The 26,566-nt window shown below is 46.6% G+C and overlaps 1 long non-coding RNA gene and 1 pseudogene across 2 annotated transcripts; both read left to right on the top strand.

The window, feature by feature from the left end:
* Nucleotides 1–368: 368 nt before the first annotated feature.
* LOC311578551 lies at nucleotides 369–22,492 on the top strand. The gene is made up of 5 exons (XR_014772887.1): nucleotides 369–575; nucleotides 2,847–3,100; nucleotides 5,060–5,201; nucleotides 13,063–13,210; nucleotides 22,004–22,492. It is a non-coding gene; the product is annotated as an uncharacterized lncRNA (long non-coding RNA).
* On the top strand, nucleotides 21,181–21,743 carry LOC311578966 (ATP synthase F(0) complex subunit C1, mitochondrial-like; annotated as a pseudogene). The gene has a single exon. The product of its transcript is annotated as an ATP synthase F(0) complex subunit C1, mitochondrial-like (transcript).
* Nucleotides 22,493–26,566: the final 4,074 nt, after the last annotated feature.

Raw genomic sequence — 26,566 nt, 5'->3', positions numbered from 1 at the left:
TCTCTCCAGTAGGACCATGTCTAAAGTGTTTTTCTCCCAAATGATGCCACCAAGTGGGTACCAAGGTTCCAAATCCTAGAACCTTTGGAGGACATATCTAATCAAACTACCACCAAAGCCCAACAGATGTGCGCTATTGACCAGAGAGTTCACTGTCCAAGATATATCCAGCTGTGCCAGACTTGGGTTCCCATTTCAGAAGAGTTGGTTACATGGTCACCCAATCCTGTGATGGATTACACCTGTGCATTTAGGGGGATGAGTCTCTATGAGGTCACACAGTGGCTGTTTCTTTTGTCAGCAGTTAGTTTGAAATTACAGTTAGTGACATATTCTTACTTCACCCCCCCCCAACTTGGTGCACGCTCCTTTGCACACAGCAGCTCTCCCAGGGCGCACAGTCTGGTTCCTGATTCTGCCAGCTCACACTCTGAAGCTCCATCAGTTTTTCTGTATGCTCCTTTTCCTTCAGACTGGTAAAGAAAGCATTTGATAGCCGGGCAGTGGTGGTGCACACCTTCAATCCCAGCACTCGGGAGGTAGAAGCAAGTGCATCTCTTGAGTTCTTCTAGAGGGTGAGTTCCAGGGCAGACAGGGATACACAAAGAAAGCCTGGCTTGGGAAAAAAAATAAAAAGGAAAAAAAAATATTTGGGAAACCTCAATGCCACATTTTTGGGACCCAAATAGTAAAACCCAGAGAGAGAGAGATGGGTGGGTGGTGACGCACGTCTTTAATCCCTGCACTCGGGAGGCAGAGGCAGGTGGATTTCTGAGTTTGAGGCCAACCTAGTCTACAGAGTGAGTTCCAGGACAGCCAGGGCTACACAGAGAAAGCCTGTCTTTGGTGGGAAAAAATAAAGGACACACAGAGACAGAAGATGACTACAAGTCGATCTGACAATTGATGGCAGCTTCTCAGTCAGGAGGGCAGTTCTGAAATACTGGTAGAAGGGGCTCTGTTGTCATGGTAACAGCGAGGTGAAATGTGACGGTTGGTGTTGACAACATGACAGGCTCTAGAATCACCTGGGAGTTGGGCCTCTGGGTGGGCCTGTGCGGGATTACCTTGATTACATTAATCAATGTGGGAGGGTCCGTCTTGACTGTGCGCTGGATTATAGCCCGGGCAGCGCATTGCGGGCTGCATGCATGGAACAGGGGAGGTAAGCAGCTTAATGCATCGATCTCTTCTGATTGGTGATGCAAGGGCAGGACCAGCCGCTTCGAGGACCTGCTGCCTTAACGTCCCTGCCTTGATGGACTTGCATCCTGAACCGTGAGCTACAATAAGCCCTCTCTCCCTTAGTTTGCTATTGTCAGAGCATTTTATCACAGCAACAGGAGGCATGGTGCAAGGGGGGGGGGAGGTACCAGGATGCTGGGAGGAGGCAGTGATGCTCAGCTGGTTCTGACCCGTCAGCTGGGATGTTTGAAACTTTTTATTCAAGCAATGTTGAACATGACACCAGAGTACATCTCCGGGAAGATTTCTGTTTGTGTTTCTGAGATGAGGGTCTTGTTATGCAACCCAGGCTGGCCCTGGACCTCTCAAGTGCTGGGATTACTGGCCTGTTGCCGCTACACATCTCTCTATGGACAGCACTAGCTAGCCTGAAGCTGGCCAAGTAGACCAGGATGATCTTAGACAGTCCTCTTCCTCTGCCTTCTAAGTTCCGGGAACACAATCTCGGCCCACGGCTCTCTTCTTTTCTCTTCCTCCTCCCCTCTGCTCCTCCTTGCATACATGTGTGAGTGTTGGTGTGCATGTTTACAGGTGTGTGTACATGTGTGTGTGCATGCATGTGGAGGCTACAAGTTCATGTTGAGTATCTTCCCCTTTCTTTATTGGTGAAGCAAGTATTTGGCAAACTTCTTCCAAGCCACACATACATGTTGGGACCCAGACGGTTAGACACACACAGAGGACATGGTGACTCCAGGTTGATAGGGTGAGTGATGATAGCATCTCAGTCATGGCTTGGTCTTTGTCTGTGTGTCTGTGTGTCTGTGTGTCTGTGTGTCTGTGTATCTGTCTGTCTGTCTCTGTCTGTCTGTCTCTGTCTCTGTCTCTGTCTCTGTCTCTGTCTCTCTCTGTCTCTGTCTCTCTCTCTCTCTCTCTCTCTCTCTCTCTCTCTCTCTCTCTCTCTCTCAGGGTCCCTCACTGAGCCAGGAGCTCACCAATTCAGCTAGTCAGCCTGCCCCTGCCTCCCTTCTCTGCCACTTGAATGCTAAGGTTTGTAGGTTGGCCACCATGCCTGGGATTCTGGTCTTCACAGTTGCCTTGCACATACTTCATCTGGGTGGCCGTGTCCTCAGCCATGTGCTCAGCCCCTGCCCTGGCTTCTTATGTAGATACTGAGAAGTTATACTAAGAAGTGCCTATCCGCTTAGTGATGTTAACTTTTTGTTTTGGGACGTGGTGGGAGGTCTGGGGACTGAAGCAAGGTTATACACAGCAAGCTCTGCCATTCATAAATATTCAGTCACTGAAGCCGGGCGTGGTGGTGCACACCTTTAATCCCAGCACTCATTGAGGCAGAGGCAGGCAGATAGCTGTAAATTCGAGGCCAGCTTGATCTATAAAGCGAGGCTGGGACAGCCGGGACTACACAGAGAGACCCTGTCTCAAAAAAACCAAAAAAATTAAAATAAATAAATAAATAAATTCAGTCATTGTAATCATAGGGTTGGGGGGGGTCTGCCCTGGCCCCATATGAAACCCTTCTCCTGCAGTGACTCCAGTGATACAGTTCTCTAGCACTTCTAAATCATCAGATGGGAAGACAGCCAGGGCAGGTGACTGTGGCACGCTGTCAGGGCACAGCATGGACTTTACCATCTCAGGCAATCGCTTGTGATGAGCCGAGGGAGTCACAAGAGGAGACCTGCTGATGTTTCTTCATGGACGGAAACGCTCGACTCTCACCTAAGGCTCCAACTAGTCCTTCCTGTGCTCGCTGACCAGCGGTGTGTAATTCTATCCCAGCTGTACATGGCCTCAGACGGTGCCAGAGGAATTGTGAGAAACCGGTGAGCAGGTGAAGGGGCTTGTCACCAAGGCTGCTCGCCTAGCTTTCATCCCCAGCGTCTACATAGAGGTAAGAGAGAAGTGACTCCTAAAAGCTGTCTTGGCGCATGCCTATAATCCCAGCACTTGGGAGGCAGAGGGATCGCTGTGAGTTCGAGGCCAGCCTGGTCTACAAAGTGAGTCCAGGACAGCCAAGGCTACACAGAGAAACCCTGTCTCAAAAAACAAAACAAAACAAAAAACCCCAAAACCAAAAAACAAAACAAAACGAAAGCTGTTTTCTGACTTCAATGCATGGGCACACACACACACACACACACACACACACACACACACACACACACACATACACACACACACGTATGCATACGCATGCACACACACACACATAGATAAACGAAAGCCATTTTTCCAAGAAAGTACTGGAATACATATGGAGCAGAATGCAGACTAAAGAGAGAATTCCATCTGTGCAGCTCTTGATAGTTTGTGTCATCCATGCTGTAGTGGGACTTTGTGGCTGTTTCAGGGTCACCCATGCTCCTATAAGTAAGTTCCCACCAGTGCTAATTTAAGCTCAGTAGAGACACTGGCCCTCTAAGGGCGACTGAAACGGAGTCACTGGTTTGAGCTGTCGTTGGTGCCCTATCTAGTGTGACTCCATGTTTGCTCACTGCCCTTTAGAGTTTTCTCAATGGTGGTCTATTATGATGCATATGTGTGTATCACACACCTTCAGAGGCTTATGCCATATGTCACAAAGCAAGCACTTTGATTACAATGACTGAGTATTTATGAATACTTCAAGGATATTTCTTTGAAGTTAAGGTTTGACACAAAATTTATAATGTCCATGTAAGTAAATAAGTATTTAATTATTTATTTATTTACGAGACAATGTGTTGCTATGGACTCTTGGTTGGACTAAAGCTGGGTTATTTACTGGCCTAGAACTCAGAGACCTGCCTTCCTCTGCCTCCCAAGTGCTGAAGTTAAAGGCACACGTCATGAAACCCTAAGTTTTTGTTTTGTTTTGTTTTTCCATTTTTTGAGACAGTGTCTCTTTGTGTAGCGTTGGCTGTCCTGGACTTGCTCTGTAGACCAGGCTGGCCCCGAACTCACAGCAATCTACCTGCCTCTGCCTCCCGAGTGCTGGGATTAAAGACGTGTGCCACCACGCTGGGCACGAAGGCTTAAGTATTTAACTAAAAGATAACCATGGTTTGTTGGGCATAGTGGCTTACATACAGCTGTGATGCCAGAAGTTTAAGGGTGGAGGCAGGAGGATCAGGCATTAAAGACCGTCTTTGCCTGAGCCAGAGAGAGGATGGCTCCGTGGGTAACGGCAATTGCCACCAAGCCTGACAACCCGAGTTCAGCCCTCAGAAACAGTTTAGTTCCTTTCAAGAAAGGAACTAATTCTTGGCTACATAGCAAGTTCAAAACCAGCACGAGTTACAGAGTAAGAATCAAAACAGCCGGGCTGTGGTGGCGCACACCTTTAATCTCAACACTCAGGAGGCAGAGGCTGGCGGATCGCTGTGAGTTCGAGGCCATCCTGGTCTTCAGAGCGAGTCCAGGACAGCTAAGGCTACACAAAGAAACCCTGTCTCGAAAAACCAAAAAATAAAAAATAAAAACAAATAGTGTTGGGGTTGAAGCATTTGTCCAGCCTGTGCAAAGCCTAAGGTTCATTTTTGTTTGTTTGTTTGGTTGGTTGGTTGGCTGGTTGGTTGGCTGGTTTTTTGAGACAGGGTTTCTCTGTGTAATAGTCCTAGCTTTCCTGGACTCCCTTTGTAGACCAGGGTAGCCTTGAACTCACAGAGATCCTCCTGCCCCTGCCTCCCAAGTGCTGGGATTAAAAGCGTGCACCACCACAACTAGTTAAGGCATGAGGTTCAAATCGTGGTACTACATACACGCACAGAAACTGAAGGGTTTTCTAATCAAAATTATACAGCCATAGAGTAGATGAAAGCTACCGATTAGAGAACTGCTTATTACAGGACGCCATTTTTTTCTACCTCAGCAGAATGCTACCCAACCGTTGCAGTTGAGACTCAGAAAGGCAAAGTTGCAATGTGTTGCTCCTTGGGTTACTACGTGAAAGAGCAGAACTGACATTCCAGCCTGTCCTATGCTTACTCCTCACAAGGCCTGGTTCCCAGGAGGTGAGAGACAATAGGCACTATTTTTAATTAATTGTACAGAACATACTATAAATTATATAATTATACATATGATTATATCATTGTATATTATATAAATATATATTCTACTTCTTTTATAAGTAAAACAGGGCCTTTTTCTTTTTTTGCATTTTTCAGGCAGGGTTTCTTTGTATAGCCTTGGCTGTCTTGGACTGGCTTTGTAGACCTGGCTGGCTTTGAATCACGGAGATCCGCCTGCCGCTGCCTCCTGAGTGTTGGAATTAAAGGTGTGTGCCAGCTAAAACAGGGCCTTACATACCCCAGGCTGGCCTTGAATTCCTGACCCTTACGTGTTTGTTTAACTAATTAGTTTGTTTGTGGGCTTATTTGTTTTATTGTTTTTCTAGACAGGATTTCTCTGCATAGTCCTGGAACTTACTCTATGGACCCGCCTCCTGAGTGATGGGATTAAGGCATGTGCTGCTATGCCTGGCTAATTAAAATTTTTACAAAATAATTTACTTTTTTATTTTATGTGCATTGGTGGTTTGCCTACATGTATGTCTGTGTGAGGGTGTCTGATCTTGAAGTTACAGACAGTTATGAGCTGCCATGTAGGTGTTGGGAATTGAACCCGGATCCTTTGGAAGAGCAGTCAGTATTCCTAACCACTGAACTATCTCTCCAGCGCACTAATTTAAAATGTTAAAACAGGTGTATTCATTTCATGTGCGGTTTTCTCTACATGTATGTTTCTATATTACAGGTATGCCTGGTTCCTAATTTGGGTGCTAGGACCTGAACTATAGTCTTTGGATAGAGTAGTAAGTGCTTATAACCAGTGACCTATCTTTCTAGCCCCTATTTAAGTTTTTAAAAAATGATCTATGTACTTTTATTTTATGTGCACTGCTGTTTTGCCTGTGTGCAAGTATTGAGTCCCCTGTAACTGGAGTTCCTGACAGTTAGAAGCTGCCATGTGGGTCCTGGGAATTGAACCTGGGTCCTCTGGAAGAGTAGCCAGCGCTCTCAGCCGCTGAGCCATCTCTCTAGCCCCACCCCCATGTAAGTTTTATTTAAAAAATTGAGGGCTTAGCCAAACAGTTGGTGGCACACACCTTTAATCCCAGCACTTGGGAGGCAGAAGCAGATGGATCTCTATGAGTTCAAGGCCAGCCTGGTCTACAGAATAAGTTCCAGGATAGCCAGGGCTACACAGAGAAACCCTGTCTCAAAAACAAAACAAGAAGAAAAGAAAAGAAAAATTCTAAGACAGTTTAAAGAAAAGTAAGAAGCCAGAGGTCGTGGCACACACCTTTAATCCCAGCACTTGGGAGGCAAAGGCAGGCGAATCTCTGAGTTTGAGGCCAGCTTGGTCTACAAAGCCAGTCCAGAACAGCCAGGGCTGTTACACAGAGAAACCCTGTCTTTAAAAAACCAAAAAAAGTAAAAAATAAAAAATAAAAAAAGAAGAAAAGAAAAGAAAGTGATACAAGCTTGTTATCCCTGCACTTGGGAGGTAGAGGTAGTGGGCTGGGGAATTTAAGGTCCTCCTGGATACTTACTGAATTCAATCCCAGCCTGAGGTACAGGCAACCCTGCCTCCAAAAGAGAAAGAAAAACCCCCTGTTATGGGAGTGTCTGGCTGTACTTCCAGCCCTGGACACTGAATCCATCCTCTTGGACCACTTGGATCATCCCAAGATGGAGGCCAACTTCACCTATGTACTGATTTCTAGGCCAGTCAGGGCTGCATAACGAGACTCACAAAAGCAAGAGGCTAGCAAGAGGGTGAAGCTGGTGATGTCATTTGCCAACAACGCAGGCAATCTAAGTTCAGTGCCTGAGGTCCCCATGGTGCAAGTAGAGAACTGACCCCTACAGGCTGTCCTTTGGCATCCACAACATACCACACACAAAATACAAATAAATAAACATAATAAAACCTCCAAGCTTGGGAGGGATGATTCTGGCCCATTATCTCACAGTACCTGGGAGATAAAGGTAGGAAAGTTAATATCTCTGGGTCATCTTTGGTGATATGGAGTTCAGGTCTAGCCTGGGCTAGTGAGAGCCTGTTTTTGTTTTGTTTTGTTTTGTTTTTGAGCCAGGGTTTCTCTTGTACTCACTTTGTAAACTAGGCTGGCCTGGAACCCACAGAGATTCACCGGCCTCTTCCTCCCAAGTGCTGGGATTTAAAGTATGCACCACCACTGCCCTGCCTGAGATCCTGTTTTTAAAAAAAGCTGGGCGTAGTAATATACTGTTTTAGTTACTATTACTATCATGAGACTTCATGACCAAACGCAAGTTGGGGAACAGAGGGTTTATGTGGCTTACACTTCCAATCATAATCCATCATTGAAGGAAGGCAGGGCAGGAACCCAGAGGCAGGGGTACTGCTTACTGGCTTGCTGCCCATAGCTTGCTCAGCCTGCTTTATTACAGACCCAAGACCATCAGCTCAGGGATGGCACCACCCACAACGGACTGGGCCCTCCTCTATGAATCCCTGACTAAGAAGATGCCCTACAGGCTTACCTACAGGCCCAACCTTTCTTTGTTTGTTCGTCTGTTTTTTGAATGAGGTTCTTCTGTGCAGCCTTGGCTGTCCTGAACTCATAGTAACCTGCCTGCCTCTGCCTGCAGTGTTGTGGGATCACAGGTGTTTGCCACCATGCCCGGCTACCACAGCCCAGTGGGTTTTTTGTTGTTGTTGTTTGTTTGTTTGTTTGTTTTTTAAAGATAGAGTCTCTCTGTGTTAGCCTTGGCTGTCCTGGACTCGCTTTGTAGGCCAAGCTGGCCTTGAACTCACTGCGATCCGCCTTTCTCTGCCTCCCAAGTGCTGGGATTAAAGGCCTGTGCTACCATGCCTGACTTTATTTTCTTATTTATTTATTTATTTATTTTTGGTTTTTCGAGACAGAGTTTCTCTGTGTAGCCTAGGCCATCCTGGACTCACTTTGTAGACCAGGATGGCCTCAAACTCACAGCGATCCGCCTGCCTCAGCCTCCCGAGTGCTGGGATTAAAGGCGTGCGCCACCACACCCGGCCTTATTTTCTTTTTTAAATAATTTATTCAGATCACATCCCGATGATTGTTATCTCCTCACTTGTATCTTCCTGTTCCCCCTCCCTCCCTCTTTCACCCTATTCCTCTCCCCTAGGCCTGTGACAGAAGGGGACCTCCTCCCCAACCGTATGATCACAGCCTATCAGGTCTCATCCAGATAGCCTGCTTACCCTTGCTCTGAGTGCCACCAGGCCTCCTCACCAAGTCAAATAGGGGGCACCAGTGTTCATGTCAGAGGCAGTGCCTGCTCTCCCTACAAGTGTGGAGAATGAGCCGTGCCTTGGCTAGATCTGAACAGGAGGTCTAGTTTTACCGCATGCATTGTCCTTGCATGGTACAGCAGTTTGTGCAGCCCCGCCCCCTGCCTCCCCTACCCCCCCCCACCCCCATCCTGGTCCAGATCTGCTGGCCTTGATATTCTTCTTGTAGTTACAGCCCAGTCTTTTTTTTTTTTTTTTTTTTTTTGGTTTTTCAAGATAGGGTCTCTCTGTGTAGCCTTGGCTGTCCTGGACTCACTTTGTAGACCAGGCTGGCCTCGAACTCACCTCCCAAGTGCTGGGATTAAAGGTGTGCGCCACTACAGCCCAGTCTTATAGAGGCATTTTCAACTGAATTTTCCTCCTCTTTGATGACTCTGGCTGTGTCAAGTTGAGATAAAATTAGCCTGTACATATAGGAAGGCCTTGACTCAATAAATAAATAAATAGAAATTAGAAAGTCAGAGGGATACACAAAGTGTTCACTTATCAAAATAACACTTTGTACACCATGAATACTAATACACACTTTTTTTTTTATTATTTATTGTTTATTTATTTATTGGTTTTTTGAGACAGGGCTTCTTTTTTTTTTTTTTTTTTTTTTTTTTTTTCGAGACAGTTTTTTTGTGTAGCCTTGGTTGTCCTGGACTTGCTTTGTAGGCCAGGCTGACCTTGAACTCATAGAGATCCACCTGCCTCTGCCTCCCATTGCTGGGATTACAGGTATCTGACACCATATCTAGATGAAAATTACCTTTTTTTTTTTTTAAGATTTATTATGAAATAATGAAATTATGAAATAAAATTTCATTTATTATTATGTATATAATGTTCTTCCTCCAAGTACACCTGCACACCAGAATAGGGTACTCGATCACATTATAGATGGTTGTAAGCCACCATACAGTTACTGGGAACTGAACTCAGGACCTGTGGAAGAACAGCCAGTGATCTTAACCTCTGAGCCATCTCTTCAGCTCGCCCTTTTTTTTTTTTAAGTTTATTTTTCAGAGACAGGTTTCTCTTTGTGAAGCCCTAGGTGTGTCCTTGACTCACTTTGTAGACTAGGCTGGCCTTGAACTGAGAAAAATCCATCTGCCTCTGCCTCTGCCTCCTGAGTGCTGGGATTAAAGCCTTGCATCACTACACCCAACAAATATCTTTATTTATCTATTTCTTTGGTTGGTTGGTTTTTCTCTTCTTTTTCTCTTTCTCTATTTTTTTTTTTTTTCTGAGACAGGTTTTCTCTTATAGACCTGGCTGTCCTGGGCTTGCTTTGTAGACCAGGCTGGCCTGGAACTCACAATGATCAGCCTCTCTTTGCCTCTCTGGGTGCTGGGATTATAGATATGCGCCACTGAACCTGTCTCAATATTTACTTTTAAATTAAGCACACACATTTAATCCTAGTTGGGGGTGAGGCAGAGGCAGGTGGATCTCTGTGAGTTTGAGGCCAGCCTGGTCTGAAAAGTGAGTTCAGGATAGCCAAAGCTACACAGAGAGAGCCTGTCTCAAAAAACAAAAACAAAAATCAAAACAAAACAAATTAAGACAAAATTTCATTGTTTTGTGTATTTCAGTGTCTTGCCTGCTTGTAGTCTGTGCAGCACATGTGTGCCTGGTCCTTCAGAGGCTGGGAGATGGTATAGACTAGAGTTCCAGAAAGTTCCGTGTAGGTGTTGGACAAGTAACCCAAGCCCTCTCAGTTCTTAACGACTGTGCTTTCTTTCCACCCTCTCACCTCCAGTGTGCACTGTGGCATGACTGCATGGAGACCTACGGGTACATAGATGCACAGTATAAATAAAGACATGGTACAACTTCACATTTTTTTTTTAACAATTTCTTTTTCTTTTATGTGCTTTGGTGTTGTGCCTGCACGTGTGTCTGTGAAGGTATCAGATTCCCTGGAACTGGAGTTACAGAGAGTTGTGAGCTACTATGTGGGTGTTGGGAACTGAACTCAGGTCCTCTGGAAGAGCAGCCAATGCTCTTAACCACTGAGCCGTCATTCCAGCCTTCAACTGTAATCTTTTTACCCCCCAAGACAAGGGGGTCCATATAGCCTTGGCTGTCCTGGACTTACTTTGTAGACCAGGCAGGCCTTGAACTCACATCAATCTGCTTGCATCTGCCTCCCAGGTGCTGGTATTAAAGGCATACGCCACCATGCCCTGCAAACTGTAAATTTTTTAATTGATGAAAAAAAATGTACAAAGTCTGTAATTCTAGCACTAGGGAGGAAGAGGAAAAGGAACATTTGAACTGGGGGTCAGCCTGGGCTATAAACTAAAACCAAGTTAGCAAACTGTCCTACGACTACACCTTAAATTGTGCTTTTCTTTGAGCTCAGGCTGGCTTCTCCTCACTCCATAGCCGAGGAGGACTTTAAACTCCTGATTCTCCTGCCTCCACTTCCCAAGGGCTGGAATCACTGGCACACACAGTCTGAGTGTAGACTTATACCTTTGTTTTCTACTCTATCTGCCTTTATTTGCCTTTGTGAATATATTGGTAGAAAAAAAGAAAAAAATCAGAGCCAGGCATGGTGGCTCGCGCCTGTAATCCCAGTACCCGAGAGACAGAAGCAGGAGGGTCTCTGTGAGTTCGTGGCCAGCCTGGTCTACAAAGAGACTTACAGGACAGCCAAGGCTACACAGAGAAACCCAGTCTGGGAAAACAAAACAAAACAAAATTGACTTTTCTACGTAAATCAAACAAGAGCAACACAAATGGCCTGGAACCCACCCTCTCATCAGATAAAAGAAAAACTCAGCCTCCCAGTGTCCTGCAGAGAACATACCCTGGGCCTGAATTTACTAGTCATCCTGGATCCAGTTTCCTTAGCGACTGAAGACTGTGGGATGTGGCTGGCCAGTGTGCTGGCCCGGGCTCCGGGCTCCTAGCTGAGAGCGTGTGGTTTGAACATTAGCGGACTCTGTCCGATTAGTTGCTTCCGGCTTGCATTAGCTTTCTCAGGAGGGCGCTAGCCAGATGGACATATGAGAGGGCTTGCTGGTCTCCCTGACCCCATAGCATACCAAGGAGTGACTTTATTGCAGACCCCCCCCCCCCAACGCCATCTTCTAGCCTACCGCTAACACTATTTTGCTCTGTTGTGCCGGCTACAGACCCGTTTGTTGAAGAAAACATTTTCGCAGTAAGGATCCAAAGATCCAAAACCAAATGCAAAGCCACCCCTGGCTTGAATGTAAAGGGTAACGTTGCCAGGGGAGGAGCCCGGCTCCGGAGGCTCGGCAGGCTCCGCTTGTTCCCCGCCCCCACTCCAAGGAGGGGCCCAGATCATGCTGAGCAGATCTGCTGGTGTCGCTAGTGATTTATGACCCAGCTGTTGCCCGCCGGGTCACAGCTTCTCAAGGTTTAGCAGGTCCTCTGTAAGGGACTTGACAAGGAATGGCCCCTGTGCAGTTGTTCCTCTCAGGGTGATAGGTGCAAACACATTGCCAATTCCATATCCCACCCCGCCCCCCGCCCCCCGCCCCGCTCTCTCCCCTCCCCCTCCCCACCACACCACCACCTCAGACAAGGTTTCTCTGTGTAGCCCTGGGGTGTCCTGGAACTCACTTTGTAGACCAGGTTGGCCTCGAAATCACAGCGGACCACATTGGTCTACAAAGTGAGTCCAGGACAGCCAAGGCTACACAGAGAAACCCAGTCTCGTAAAACCAAAAAAGAAAAATCAAAACAAAAATTTAAAAAACAGTTGGAGGCCCGCCAACACAGTGAGTTGGAGGTCAACCTACGCTATATAGGAGACCCTGTCTCCAAACAGGAAAACCCTGCTCCTCTCTCTTTCCCCTGTGACTTTACCTAGTTGTCATTCAAGAAGAGACAGGCAGACACGCATCTGAACAAACGCTGAGACAGACAGGAAGGGACCGTTACAACTCTTTTTTATTTTTATTTTTAGATTAGGTTTCAAGTGGTACAGGCTGGCCTCAAATTCACTATATAAATGATGACTTTGGACCTCTGGTGCTCCTCCTCCTCCTCCTCCTCCTCCTCCTCCTCCTCTTCTTCTTCTTCTTCTTCTTCTTCTTCTTCTTTTTAATTTAATTTAATTTAATTTTTAATTTTTAAATTTTTTTTATTTTTTAATTTTTCAAGACAGGTTTCCTCTCAGTGTAGCCTTGGCTGTCCTAGGCTCACTCTCACTTTGTAGACCAGGCTGGCCTTGAACTCACAGCGATCCGCCTGCCTCTGCCTCCCTGCCCCCGAGTGCTGGCATCAAAGATGTGCACCACCACCCCCAGCTTCAGGGCTTGCCTTTTATATGCTAGGGAAGCATCCTACCAAACCAAGCTACATTTCCTACCCGGGAACATTTCAGCAGTGGGACCTTATGTGCTCCAGACCCTATCTAAATGGCTTATGGGCAGCTCCTCTTCTAACTCTTGCTAACAAACCTGTGGGAAGAGTTTGAAGTAGGTTTTATTTAATATTCCTTTAAGTGGAAGTCCAGAGAAGTAAAACAGCTAGTTATCTGAGGAACCAGGGCCGTTTAAGCATTTTTTCCCCCTGCTCTAGGCAGCTTACAGGCGCTACAGGACTGCTCTCCTGGGAAGCTGACCCTCGCGGCCATTGAGACTGCTCCTGTGAATCTGCTGATGAGTGGAAGCCCGGCGGTCCTCACGTCACTGAGGACATCTGCAGAAGAGCCGAGACTGTCGCTGGTGTAAGAGACATGAGAAAATTCTCTTTTACTGTGTCCTTTAACTTTCCTATCCCTCCTTCTGTGGAAGATTTCAGCTGGATTCACTGCTCTTTTTTATTGTTGTTGTTGTTGTTGTTAAAGGTGCAGGCCTGCGGGAAATAGTCCCTGTGTCATTCTGACAACCTCAGCTCACTCAGTTCCCTTAGCACTTGTGACCTGTTCTTTCTGTAGAAAAAGGTTTTTCGTTGTTTGGTTGGTTTTGTTGTTGTTTCTTTCTTTCTTTCTTTCTTTCTTTCTTTCTTTCTTTCTTTCTTTCTTTTTTTTTTTCTGTTAGCCTTGCCTGTCCTGGACTTGCTTTGTAGACCAGGCTGTCCTCCAACTCACAGTGATCTGCCTGCCTCTGCCTCCCTGAGTGCTGGGGTTTAAAGGTGGGCACCACCATGCCTGGTTCATTTGTTGTTGCTTTTTTTTTTCCCTCAGGACAGATATTTACATTACAATTTATAAAAATAGAAAAATTACAGCTATGAAGTAGCAATGAAAATAATTTTATAGTGCTGGGCATGGTGGTGCATGCCTGTAATCCCCACACTCTGGAAACAGAGGCAGGCGGATCACTGTGAGTTCGAGGCCAGCCAAGGCTACACAGAGAAACCCTATCTCAAAAGACCAAAAAAGAAAGAACAAAAGAAAGAAAATAATTTTATGGCTAGAGTCACCGCAGCAACATGAATTGTACTAAAGGGTTTTAGCTTAGGAAGGTTGAGGACCACTGACCTAGCTTGCAGTTTCAGCTGCACTGACTGCCCAGTGAGCCCCCAAATCTGCCTGTCTTTGTGCCCCCAGTGTTGGGATGACAGATACATGCTGCCTTGCCTGGCTTTTATGTGTGTGCTGGAGATCTGAGCTGAAGACCTTATGTGTGTGAAGCAAGCACTTTACACAGTAGGAAAGATTGTGAGATGAAGCTCCTGCCAACGGGAGGAGACACAGCTTCTTCCTGCCTTAGGATAAAAGCTAAGCTAAGCCAGGTGGTGACAGTGCTCACCTTTAACCCCAGCACTCAGGGAGGCAGAGTTAGGTGGACCTCTGTGAGTTCGAGGCCAGCCCAGTCTATAAAGAGTTCCAGGACAGCCAAAGACATCGTTTTTTTTAAAACAATAACAAAAATCTAAGTGAAACTAGTACCCAGTGTGCCTGATAGCTGGGAATAGGTTGCCCCCCACTGTCCCCCAAAAAAGAAAAGAAATTGCCTTGCCAGGTTACTTTCATTTCTTCTTTCTTTTTCTTTCTTCCTTCCTTCCTTCTTTCCTTCCTTCCTTCCTTTCTTCCTTTTTCTGTGTAGCCTTGGCTGTCCTAGACTCCCTTTATAGATCAGGCTGGCCTCGAACTGGCAGCGTGCGATTAAAGAAAGGCGTGTGCCACCACGCTCGGCTCTTTCATTTCTTTGTGCAACACCAACAATCTTCTTTTCCAACAGTGGGAAAACCTATGCTAGAGAGGGTAAGGAAGCTGGGTGTGGTGGCACAGGCCTTTAATCTCAGCACTCAGGAGGCAGAGGCAGGCGGATCGCTGTGAGTTCGGGGCCAGCCTGGTCTACAAAGTGAGTCCAGGACAGCCAAGGCTACACAGAGAAACCCTGTCTCAAAAAAGCAAAAAAAAAAAAAAAAAGGGATGAGACTCATTGAGTATGAGGGGAGCCTAGGCTACATAGAGACACCCCTTCTTTCCTTGGTCTCCCCAGGGGCTGTAAATCCAGGTCTTCTGTTTGCTGAAACTGCCCCCACATAATCAAGGTTCAAAGGTTAGGTGATGTTACTGGGATCGGGTTTCACTTTTCTTTTCTCAGGCTTCTGTTTGCTCCATCTCACTCCGTTCCTAGATTCCTACACTACTGTTTCTCCCTGGAGGCAGGCCGTTAAGGACCTAAACCAGAAATGTACCTGCTCTAGACAGCCGGATTCGTGTCATAAACTCTGTCTTGGATCCCTGTGGTTTGAGAGCAGGGGTTGAGTGGGTGTGGTGGCACGGGCCTATAGTCCTAACCCTCAGCAGGCGCAAATGGGAGGCTCGGGAGTTTGAAATCAGGCGAGGCGCGGCGCTCACTTCTGTAATCGCGTCAACAGGGAAGCTGAGGCAAGATTGCCGGGAGTTTTGGGCTTTAGTGAGACGCAGAAATACGAAAGGGAAGGGCTGGAGAGAGAGTCCAGTGGGTGAAGTATTTGCTGTGCAGGCTTGAGGGCTGGAAGGCGGGAAGGTTTTTAAGGGCTTAATTGTAACCTTTTTCCCCCAGGGTGGGGGTAGGGTTCAAGACAGGGTTTCTCTGTGTAGCCTTGGCTGTCCTGGACTCTGTAGACCACCTGGCCTTGAACTTGCAGAGATCCATCTGCCTCTGCCTCCAGAGTGCAGGGATTAAAGGTGTGCACTATCGTGCCTGGCTTGTGACTTTTTTATTTTATTTATTTATTTATTTATTTATTTATTTATTTTGAGACAGGATCTCACCATGTAGCCTAGGCTGGCCTCACAGTCACAAATATAGGCCTTTAAGGCTAGGATTAACTGTGGGTTATCACGCCGGCCTCTATTTTCTTCCTCCACACAAGCACCTCGGTAGGAACCCTGCTAACTTCGAAACATGTCTTTTCCACACGCTGCCCCTCTGCCTCCAGTCACCTGCGCCTAAATCCTCTGACGCTAATTGTTCATCCATTAAGGAAACTGCCCCTGCTGGTTCCTCAGACTCCTCTCAGTGCTGTTTCCCAAGCACCCTGCGCCCAACCTACTTTCTTTTCTTTTCTTTCTTTCTCCCCCCCCCCCAAGACAGAGTTTCTCTCTGTGTGGCCTTGGCTGTCTTGGACTCACTTTGTAGACCAGGCTGGCCTTGAACTCACAGCGATCCACCTGCCTCTGCCTCCCAAATGCTGGGATTAACAGTGTGCGCCACCACGCTGGCCAACCTTTCTTTTCTGGTTTTATTATTATCATGTGTGTACATGATGTATATGTGGAGGGCAGGGAACAGCTTTGTAGAGTCATTTCTCTCCTTTTACCTTAAGTGGTTTCTGGGGATTGAACTCAGGGCTTCTTCAGGCTTGCAAGGGATCTTAGGGTTTTACTGCTGTGATAAAGACCATGATCAAGAACACTCTGGGGAGGAAAGGGTTTAATTCACTTTACAGCTTATAGTCCTTCATGAAGGGAAGTCAGGGCGCCTGGAACAGAGACAACAGAGGAACCTGCTTGTTGCCTTGATCTCCCTGGTCAGTCTTTCTTTCTTTCTTCCCTCCTTTTTTATTTTGGGAGGGTTCCCCCCTCCTCCCCTCCCCCAGACAGGGTTTCTCTGTGTACCCCTGGCTATCCTGGACTCACTTTGTAGACCAGGCTGGCCTCAAACTCACAGTGACCCACCTGCCTCTGCCTCGCAAGTGTTGGGATTACAGGCCAGCAGCATAGCCATGCCCGGCAGGTTTGATTTTTATACAACCCAGTGCTCCTCCTACAATGGCTGGCCATTCCCACAACAATAATTAATGAAGAAAAAATGTTCCACAGGCTCGCCTAAGAGTCATTCCTAGGGAGGCATTTTCTCAGTTGACATTGCCTCTTCCAGATCTCTCTAGCTGGAGTCAAGTTGACAGAAGGAAACAAAACAAAAACAAAAAAACCCACAGCCAACCCTACCTAGCACATATGGCTAGTTCTTTGCACACTGAGAACTCTTGCCACTAAGTCCCATGAGGACAAGCATAGGGTCTGGTCTGTCTGTGCTCTCTGGGCTTTGTGGGTGCTTGTTTATCTCTACAGTGAGATGCCCCCCGCTGGAAAGGGAACAAAGACTGATGTTGCCTTGTGGTTTCATTCACTGTGGTTGCGAGGGTGTTGTAAAGCTGATCGGGTAACATAATTGGTAGCAGGAGGTGGGGATGGGAGGGGAGGAGAGAGGAGATGGGAGGGAGGATGGGGGAGGCGGGAAAGCAGAGGGAGGAGGCGGTGAAGGAGAGGAAGAGGGAGGAGGGAAGGAGGACCACTGCTCCACCTGCACCATGGGGTCACTCACATTCTGGATGAGTCCTCCCCTTCTTAGCTTGTCTTATCTGGATCTTTGGGCACAGACACATCCAAAGGTGTAGGGTTTTTGTTGTTGTTGTTGTTGTTGTTGTTTTTGTTTGGTTTGGTTTAATTTGGTTTCTGGAGACAGGGTTTCTCTGTGTAGCTATGACTGTCCTGGAACTCATTCTGTGGACCAGGCTGGCCTCAAACTTAGAGAGATCCACCTGCCTTGCCTCCTAAATACTAAGGTTAAAATGTACTACCACAGCAGGTGGATAGCTGTGATTTGGAGGCCAGCCTGGTCTACAAAGCAAGTCCATGTCTGTCTCGAAAAACCAAAAGAATAAAAATAAAAATAAAAATGCATAACCTTGCCAGGCACAGTGGTGGTGCACACCTTTAATTCTAGCACCCAGGAGGCAGAGGCAGGCAGATCACTGTGAATTTGAGGCTAGCTGGGTCTACAGAGCAAGTCCAGGACAGCCAAGGCTACAAAGAGAAACCCTGTCTCAAAAAACAAAAACAACAACAACAACAACAAAGCATAAACGTGTGGAAATTTTTGGTTTGGTTTTTGGAGACAGGGTTTCTCTGTGTAGTCCAGGCTGTCCTGGAACTGACTGGGTAGACCAGGCTGGCCTTGAACTCAAAGATCTGTCTGCCTCTGCTCCCTAGTGCTGGGTTTAAGAGCGTGGGCCACCACTGCCCTGCTCGGATTTTTTATTTTTTAGAGATTTATTATTTGGGACTATAAAAATGACCCAGAGGTTGTCTCAGTCACTGTTCTACTGCCGTGAAGAGACTTCATGACCACAGCAACTCTTTTTTTTTTTTAATATTTATTTATTTATTATGTATACAGTGCTCTGGCTGCATGTACACCTGCACACCAGAAGAGGACATTATATCACATTATAGATGGTTGTGAGCCACCATGTGGTTGCTGGGAATTGAACTCAGGACCTTTGGAGGAGCAGTCAGTGCCCTTAACCTCTGAGCCATCTCTCCAGCCCCCAGCAACTCTTATAAAGGAAAGCATTTAATTGGGACTGGCTTACAGGTTCAGAGGTTCAGTCTAGCGTCATCATGGCGGGGAAGCATGGCGGCCTGCAGGCAGCCATGGTGCTGGAGAAGGCGCTGAGAGCTCTAGATCTGGATCCTCAGGCAGCAGGAAGAGAGAGACACCAGGACTACGTGACGCACGGAAGCTCCAAAGCCCCAGTGACACACTTCCTCCTACAGGAACACATCAGCTCCAGCAAGGCCATCCCTAACCATGGTCAAGTAGTACCAGTCCCTAAGGACCAAGCATTCAAATATTTGAGCCTGTGAAGCCCGTTGTTTTTCAAAAGACTTTGCAGAAGACCTGGGTTTAGCTCCCAGAACCACATGGCTACTCATAATTGTCTGTGGACCCTAGAAGTATTGCATACACACACACACACACACACACACACACACACACACACACACACACACAAACACACACACGTGTAGGTGAAGTATTGATATATATAAAACAAAAATAATCTTTTAAACATATTTTATTTTACTTATGGATGTATATGTATGTGTAGATGCAAGGGTCCAGATGTCAAAAAGGAAGGATTTATTTATCTATTTATTTATTTATGTAACTCTTTCTTTTCTTTTCTTTTTTTCTCTTTCTTCTTTTTTTTTTTTTTTTTTTTTTTTTTTTTTGGTTTTTCAACACAGGGTTTCTCTGTGTAGCCTTGGCTATCCTGGACTCACTTTGTAGACCAGACTGGCCTCGAATTTACAACAATCCGCCTTCCTCTGCCTCTCGAGTGCTGGGATTAAAGGCATGTGCCACCACGCCTGGCTCAAAGGAAGCATTTTTAAAAAAAATACTTATTTATTAATATGTATGCAGTGCTCTGGCTGCACATACACCTGCAGGTCAGAAGAGGGCATCAGATCACATTATAAATGGTTGTGAGCCACCATGTGGTTGCTGGGAATTGAACTCAGGACCTCTGGAGGAACAATCAGTGCCCTTAACCTCTGGGCCATCTCTCCAGCCCTCAAAGGAAGCATTTAAATATCACGTGAAGCTGGAGTTACAGACAGATGGAAACTTACAGATGTGAGTTCTGGGCTCCTCCTCTACCAATAGTTCTCTTAATTACTGAGCCGTCTCTCTGGTCAACCCCATTTTAAAAATCTATCCATCCATCCATCTATCTATTATTTTGTGTGTGTGTTTGTGTGTATGTGTGTTTGTGTATGTATTATTTTTAAAATGACATGTATTATCAGTAGGCCTGGCTAGCAATCAATCAAGACACAGACACTTGTTACATTTTAAACTAGCCATAGTTAACCTGGGGCAGGGCAGATATCAGTCCTCTAAACTACCCCCCATAGTGGGGCAGGCATGGGATCCCTGCCTCAATCCCATGCCATCTGCTTCTAGTAACTTCTATCAAGCCACCTCCCATCCACAATCCCTTATATCTGCTCATGTTCTTCATTTGGGCTGGATTCTCCATCCACACCAGCCATGTGCTTCTCCTCCATCTAACCCGTGGCGGCCTTCCTCTCTTCACTTCAGGTCTCCTTTCTCCACCTGGCCGTCTTTCTTCTTCCCAGAATTCCTCTCTCTCCTAGCCCCACCTATCTCCTTTGCCCTGCCCAGGTGGGATGGCTTTTTGTTAAACAAAAGGTAAGTCACAGGAAAGTAAGCAGTAATTAGCATCAAAACACATCAGACCTTCCCCCAACCTGTGTGTGTGTGTGTGTGTGTGTGTGTGTGTGTGTGTGTGTGTGTGAAAGCATGTAGGCACAAGCTGTGTGGTGTGAGACTGGAGGTTGGAGAACAACTGTGCCCTCCTCTACCCTGGGTCCTGAGGCTTGAACTCGGGTCCTAAGATTTGGTGACGGGCACCTTCATCCCCTGAACTGTCTCACCAGGTTCATTTTAGGTTTTGTATATTTTATTTTTCTTCCTTCAGCAGGGCCACGTCTCCTAACCCTATCAAGTAGCACCCCTTCCTAACGACCAAGCGTTCCAATATATAAGCCTCTGGTGCCATTCCTACACAAATCGACATAGACGCTGTACATAGAGGTTGCTTTTTTTTTTTTTAACAGCCTGTGGAGCACACTCAGGAGGTAGAGGCAGACCTGGTCTACAGAGCAAGTTCCAGGACAGCCAGGGGTACACAGAGAAACCCTGTCTCAACAACAACAACAACAACAAACCCCCCCCCCCCCCCGGTTTTGTTTTGTTTTGTTTTGAAGTTTTTCAAGACAGGGTTTCTCTGTGTAGTCCTGGCTGTCCTGGACTCGCTTTGTAGACCAGGCTGGCCTTGAACTCACAGTGATCTTCCTGCCTCTGCCTCCCGAGTGCTGGGATTAGAGGTGTGCGCCACCACAAGCAGAAGCTTCTTTTTTTTTTTTTTTTTGTTTTGTTTTTGTTTTTCGAGTCAGGGTCTCTTTGTAGCCTTGGCTGTTCTAGACTCACTTTGTAGACCAGGCTGGCCTCGAACTCACAGCGATCCGCCCAACTCTGCCTCCCGAGTGCTGGGATTAAAGGCGTGCGCCACCACGCCCGGCCACAAGCAGAAGCTTCTTAATTGATGTTTTCCCCTTGAGACAGTCTCACTCTGTAGCACAAACTGGCCTAGAACTCACAGGATAGCCCAGCCTCCTCTCAAACTCATGGCACTCTGTGTCTGCCGCCCACGGTTTGGGATTACAGGCATGCAACACCAGACGCAACCGGGCCTGTCCTTTTCAGCGCTTTCTCCGCATTACACCTGCCTTCTCTCACGGCTTCTTCTAAAGCTCTGCTCATGTCTACTTCCGGCTGCACAGAATTTCTTTCAGTTCCTCAAATGGTCTTTACTCTCTTCCCTCCAAAAATGTTTCCTCCACTGGAGCTTCTCTTCCTTTAAAACCACCTCACGGGACACGTGGGTGAGGGAGCTGAATGCTGAGACCAAGGGCTAAAGCTGGGAGATTGGAAAATGCAGACTACCAAGGCACCGCTGGTTTCTCCAGTTCCGATCTGCTCCTGTACCAGGGGTCTAATCAGGCCCGTGTCTTCCTCCCTCCTGAGGAGACCAGAGGCCCCATCTAAACAGCCTTCCTGCGGCAGCTCCCCTCTCCAGGGGGCCAGACGGGAATTCCAGTGTTATTTCCCGGGACATTGACACAGCAGCCAAGTTTATTGGTGCTGGGGCTGCCACAGTTGGTGTGGCTGGATCAGGGGCTGGCGTTGGGACAGTGTTTGGTAGCTTGATTATTGGCTATGCCAGGAACCCGTCTCTCGAGCTGCAGCTCTTCTCCTATGCCATCCTGGGCTTTGCCCTGCCTGAGGCCATGGGGCTCTGCTGTTTGATGGTTGCCTTCCTCATCCTCTTCCCCATGTGAGGCTCCATGGGGTCACCCAGCCGTCCCTGCTGCTCTGACTCCATGCCAGTCCCAGTGCTGGAGTGTGCTATGCTTTACCATGAAATGACAACGTTTCTCTAAACCATTAAAAAAAATAATAATAATAATAAATAAATAAATAATTAATTAAAAGCCACCTCGCTGCCAGGTGTGGTGGAGCTCATATTTAATCCCAGCACTCAGGAGGCAGAGGCAGGCGGATCGCTGTGAGTTCGAGGCCATCCTGGTCTACAAAGCGAGTCTAGGACAGCCAAGGCTACACAGAGAGACCATGTCCAAAAAACAAACAAAAAAACAGACCAAACAAACCACCTCACTGGTTGGTTCTCTCTTTTCTTTCAGGTTGCCCCCAAGACCACTACAAGTAAATCTTAGGCCTCCTGCCTACCTACAAGACCACCGGATGTCCCTGCTACCTGTTCCTCTGGGTGTCCTGTCATTGTGTTTGTCACGTGCTCAGTGTATGGCTCCCTATATGCATGTTTTCTGTTTTGTTCAGCACTGTACCTTCCGACCTTAGCACTACCTGGCCTTTAATAAGAATTCAGCTGGGCAGTGGTGGTGCACATCTTTTTTATTTTTATTTTTTAACATTTATTTCTTTTTTTTTTTGTTTGTTTTGTTTTGTTTGTTTGTTTTTCGAGACAGGGTTTCTCTGTGTAGCCCTGGCTTTTCTGGACACGCTTTGTAGACCAGGCTGGCCTTGAACTCACAGCGATCTGCCTGCCTCTGCCTCCCAGATGCTAGGATTAAAGGCGTGTGCCACCACGCCCATCTAAGATTTATTTCTTTATTTTATATATATGAATGTTCTATCTGCATGTACACCTGCATGCTAGAAGAGGGCATCTGATCTCTGTATAGATGGTTGTGAGCCACCATGTGGCTGCTGGGAACTGAACTCAGGACTTCTCAAAGAACAGCCAGTGCTCTTAACCACTGAACCATCTCTCCAGCACCTGGTGATGCACATCTTTAAATCCAGCACTCAGGAGACAGAGACAAGTGGATATCTGAGATCTAGGCCAGCCTGTTTATAGATAGAGTTCCAGGACAGCTAGGACTACTGAGAGAAACCCTATTTCAATAAACCAAAAAAGAAAGAAAGGGAGGGAAAAACAAAAAACAAACAAACAAAAAAACCAGGGAGAGGTGGTACACACTAGTAATCCCAGCACTTGGGGAGACAGAGGCAGGAGGATTTCTGTGAGTTTGAGCCCAGCCTGGTCTAGGACAGTCAAGGCTACACACAAAGAAGCCCTGTCTTGGAAAACCAATAAAAGGCCGGATGTGGTGGCACTGTGAGTTCAAGTCCAGCCTGGTCCACAAAGCTGGTTCAGGACAGCCAAGGCTACACAGAGAAACCCTGTCTTGAAAAACAAACAAAACAACAACAACAACAACAACAACCCCAAAGCTGGGCATAGTGGCACATGCCTATAATCCCAGCACTTGGGAGGCAGAGACAGGCAGATTTCTATGAGTTCCAGGATAGCCTGGTTTACAGACTGAGTTCCAGGACAGCCAGGACTATACAGAGAACCCTGTCTTGAAAAACTAAAGGGAGGCCTGGCATGGTGGCATTGCCTTTAATCCTAGCACTCTGGAGACAGAAGCAGGTGGATCTCTGTGAGTTTGAGGCCAGCCTGGTCTACGAAGAGAGTTTCAGAGCAACCAGGGATTTTTTTGTTTTGTTTTGTTTTTTGAGACAGGGTTTCTCTGTGTAGCCTTGGCTGTCCTGGACTCGCTTTGTAGACCAGGCTGGCCTTGAACTCACAGCAATCCACCTGTCTCTGCCTCCAGAGTGCTGGGATTAAAAGCCTGTGCCATCATGCCGGGTTGTAATTTCACTTTGTAAAATTTTTTTTAATTTTTTTGGTTTTTCGAGACAGGGTTTCTCTGTGTAGCCTTGACTGTCCTGGACTCACTTTGTAGACCAGGCTGGCCTCGAACTCACAGTGATCCGCCTGCCTCTGCCTCCCGAGTGCTGGGATTAAAGGCATGCGCCACCACGCCTGGCTCACTTTGTAAAATTTTTAATATGGAATCTTATTTCCTGTGCTTCATCTGTGCTTAACTGGTCCTCAGTCACTGGGCACTTAAAGTGCCGTGCAGTCCTTGCTGGCCTGGCTGGTCAGGAACTTAGTATATCATTTTGGCCTTGAATTCAGAGATCCGTCTGCCCCTGCCTCCCAGATGCTTGGATGAAAAAACAATGTCCCTCTGATCATCCCTGCACTGTCCTTACGCTGTTACGGTTTGGATAAGAAGCTCATTTGTTGAAGACTCAGCTCCCTGATGCAAGCTTTAGAGAACTCATAATCAGACGTCTCGTGTTGGGAGATGATAAAAAAGCAGGTAGCTGGGGAGGAAGCCAGTCCCTCAGACAATGTTTTCATGGGTCCATTTTGTCTAATTTCTCGTCTTTTCTCAGCCTCCTGGCTGGGCATTGGTAGCACATGCCTTTGTTTTGTTTTGTTTTATTTTGGTGATTTTTGGTTTTTTTTAAGATAGAGTTTCTCTGTGTAGCCTTGGCTGTCCTGGACTCGCTTTGCAGACCAGGCTGGCCTCGAACTCACACCAATGCACCTGCCTCTGCCTCCTGAGTGCTGGGATTAAAGGTGGGCGTCACCACACCCGGCTTGTAGCACAGGCCTTTAGTCCCAGCCCTTCGGAGCAAGAACAAGCGGGTTTCTGTGAGTTTGCAGGCAGCCTGGTCTACAGAGTAAATTTCAGAATAGTGGGGGCTACATATTGCAGTCAGAGATGCAAGAGTCCTTCTGTTAAACAAACAAACACAAAACATAAACATACACAGAAGTAACAAAAACAGCAACTAAGGCCAGGCGTGGTGGCGCACGCCTTTAAACCCAGCACTTGGGAGGCAGAGGCAGGCAGATGGCTGTGAGTTCCGAGGCCAGCCTGGTGTACAAAGTGTGTCCAGGACAGCCAAGGCTGCACAGAGAAACCCTGTCTCAAAAAAACAAAACAAAAACAAAAAAAAAACAAACAAACAAAAAACAAAGCAAAAAACAGAAACTAAAATCACAGGAAAGCACCAGTCCCCGTTCTTCAGAATGGTTAAAAGAAAGGAATTTGACAGCAGGACTAAGTGGTATTCGCCTTTTATCCCAGCACTCCACAGGGAGGCAGAGAGGCAGGGGGCTCTCTGTGAGTTCAAGGCCAGCCTAGTCTTCAAAGCAAGTCCAGGACAGCCAAGGCTATACAGAGAAACTCTGTCTTGACATGCCCACCGCCCCCCTACCCCCCACCCCCAAATAATATGACAACATTGGGCTGGATGTAAGTGTCTTTAATCCCAGCACTCTGGAGAAAGAGGCAGGTGAATCTCTTGAGTTTGAGGACAGCTTCTAGTCTATAAATGAATTCCAGGATAGCCAGAGCTACACAATAGGGATCTTGTCTCACAAAAACAAAAAAGAAAGAAAGAAATTTGATAACGGTAACTCATGGGCCATTTTCTGTGTCTTAAATTCATAAATACTCAAGTTTGGTATTATCTAGAAAAACAATATGTTCGCATCCTGTAGCTGAGCAATTCCACCTCTAATGTATGTGATCCTTAAGTCATTTAAATCTGTGTTCAAACTTATATGGTCTCCAACACAACAAAAACAGGAAAACATTATTCTTAATAAGTTTTTCTAGACAGGGTTTCTTCTGTGTGCAGCTTTGGTTGTTCTAGACTTGCTTTTGTAGACCAGGTTGGCCTAGAACTCACAGAGATCCACCTGCCTCTGCCTCCCTGAGTACTGGGATTACAGGCGTGTGCCACCAGGACAGGCTCACAGGGAAACAAACATTTTGTTAACTTGTTTTGCTACTGGGGACTGAACCTTTGGCCAGGGTATTGTATGTGCTAAGTATATTCTTTGCCACCAGCCTGCTCTGCTACCCCCAGGGGTATAAGTAAGGCATCAGCTGGCTCTTTGTGTGTTCACGGGCCTCTACCCCTGAGTGTGTACTGCACTGGTGTTGAGCACCAAAGCCTGCTTAACTTAGGCCAGGGTGAGGAGACCAGAGGACAACTTCAGGTATCGCTCCTCCCTTCTAGGCAGCTGAGGCCGGATCTCTTTGTTGTTTCTAGCTGTGTAGCCCTGCTCTCCCTTTTTTGCTTGTTTGCTGTGGTTTAAAAACCTATTTATGGGCCGGGCGTGGTGGCGCACGCCTTTAATCCCAGCACTCGGGAGGCGGAGGCAGGCGGATCGTTGTGAGTTCGAGGCCAGCCTCGTCTACAGAGTGAGTCCGGGACAGCCAAGGCTACACAGAGAAACCCTGTCTCAAAAACAAACAAACAAACAAAAAAACCTATTTATTTATTTTATGTATATAGGAGTTGTAACTGCATATATCTGCACACCGAAGAGGGACCACAGTTAGAGATGGTTGTGAGCTCCCATGTGGGTGCTGGGAATTGAACTCATGACCTCTGGAAGGGCAAACAGTGTTCTTAACCGCTAACCCACCTCTTCAGCCCATTTGTTTTGTTTTTGTTTTTTGTTTGTTTGTTTTAATAATTTTGTTGTTGTTTTGATTTATTTGGTGTTTTTGAGACAGGGTTTCTTTTTCTTTCTTTCTTTTATTTATTTATTTATTTATTTATTTATTATTATTTTTTTATTTTTTATTTTTTATTTTTTTGGTTTTTCGAGACAGGGTCTTTCTGTGTAGCCTTAGTTGTCCTGGATTCACTTTTGAACTCACAGAAATCTGACTGCCTCTGCCTCCCAAGTGCTGAGATTAAAAGCGTGTGCTACCTCGTCAAGTGAGACAGGGCTTCTTTGTGTGACAGAAATCTAGCTGAGCTGGAACTAGCTCTGTAGACCAGGTTGGCCTGGAACTTACATAGCTCTGACTGCCTCTGTCTCCTGAGTGCTGGGATTA

Source organism: Acomys minous, assembly GCF_964271855.1.
Source record: "Acomys minous genome assembly, chromosome: 12".
NCBI classification, from domain to species: domain Eukaryota; kingdom Metazoa; phylum Chordata; class Mammalia; order Rodentia; family Muridae; genus Acomys; species Acomys minous.
Note: the sequence above shows the minus strand (reverse complement) of the source record. Positions and strands in the feature narration are given on the sequence as shown.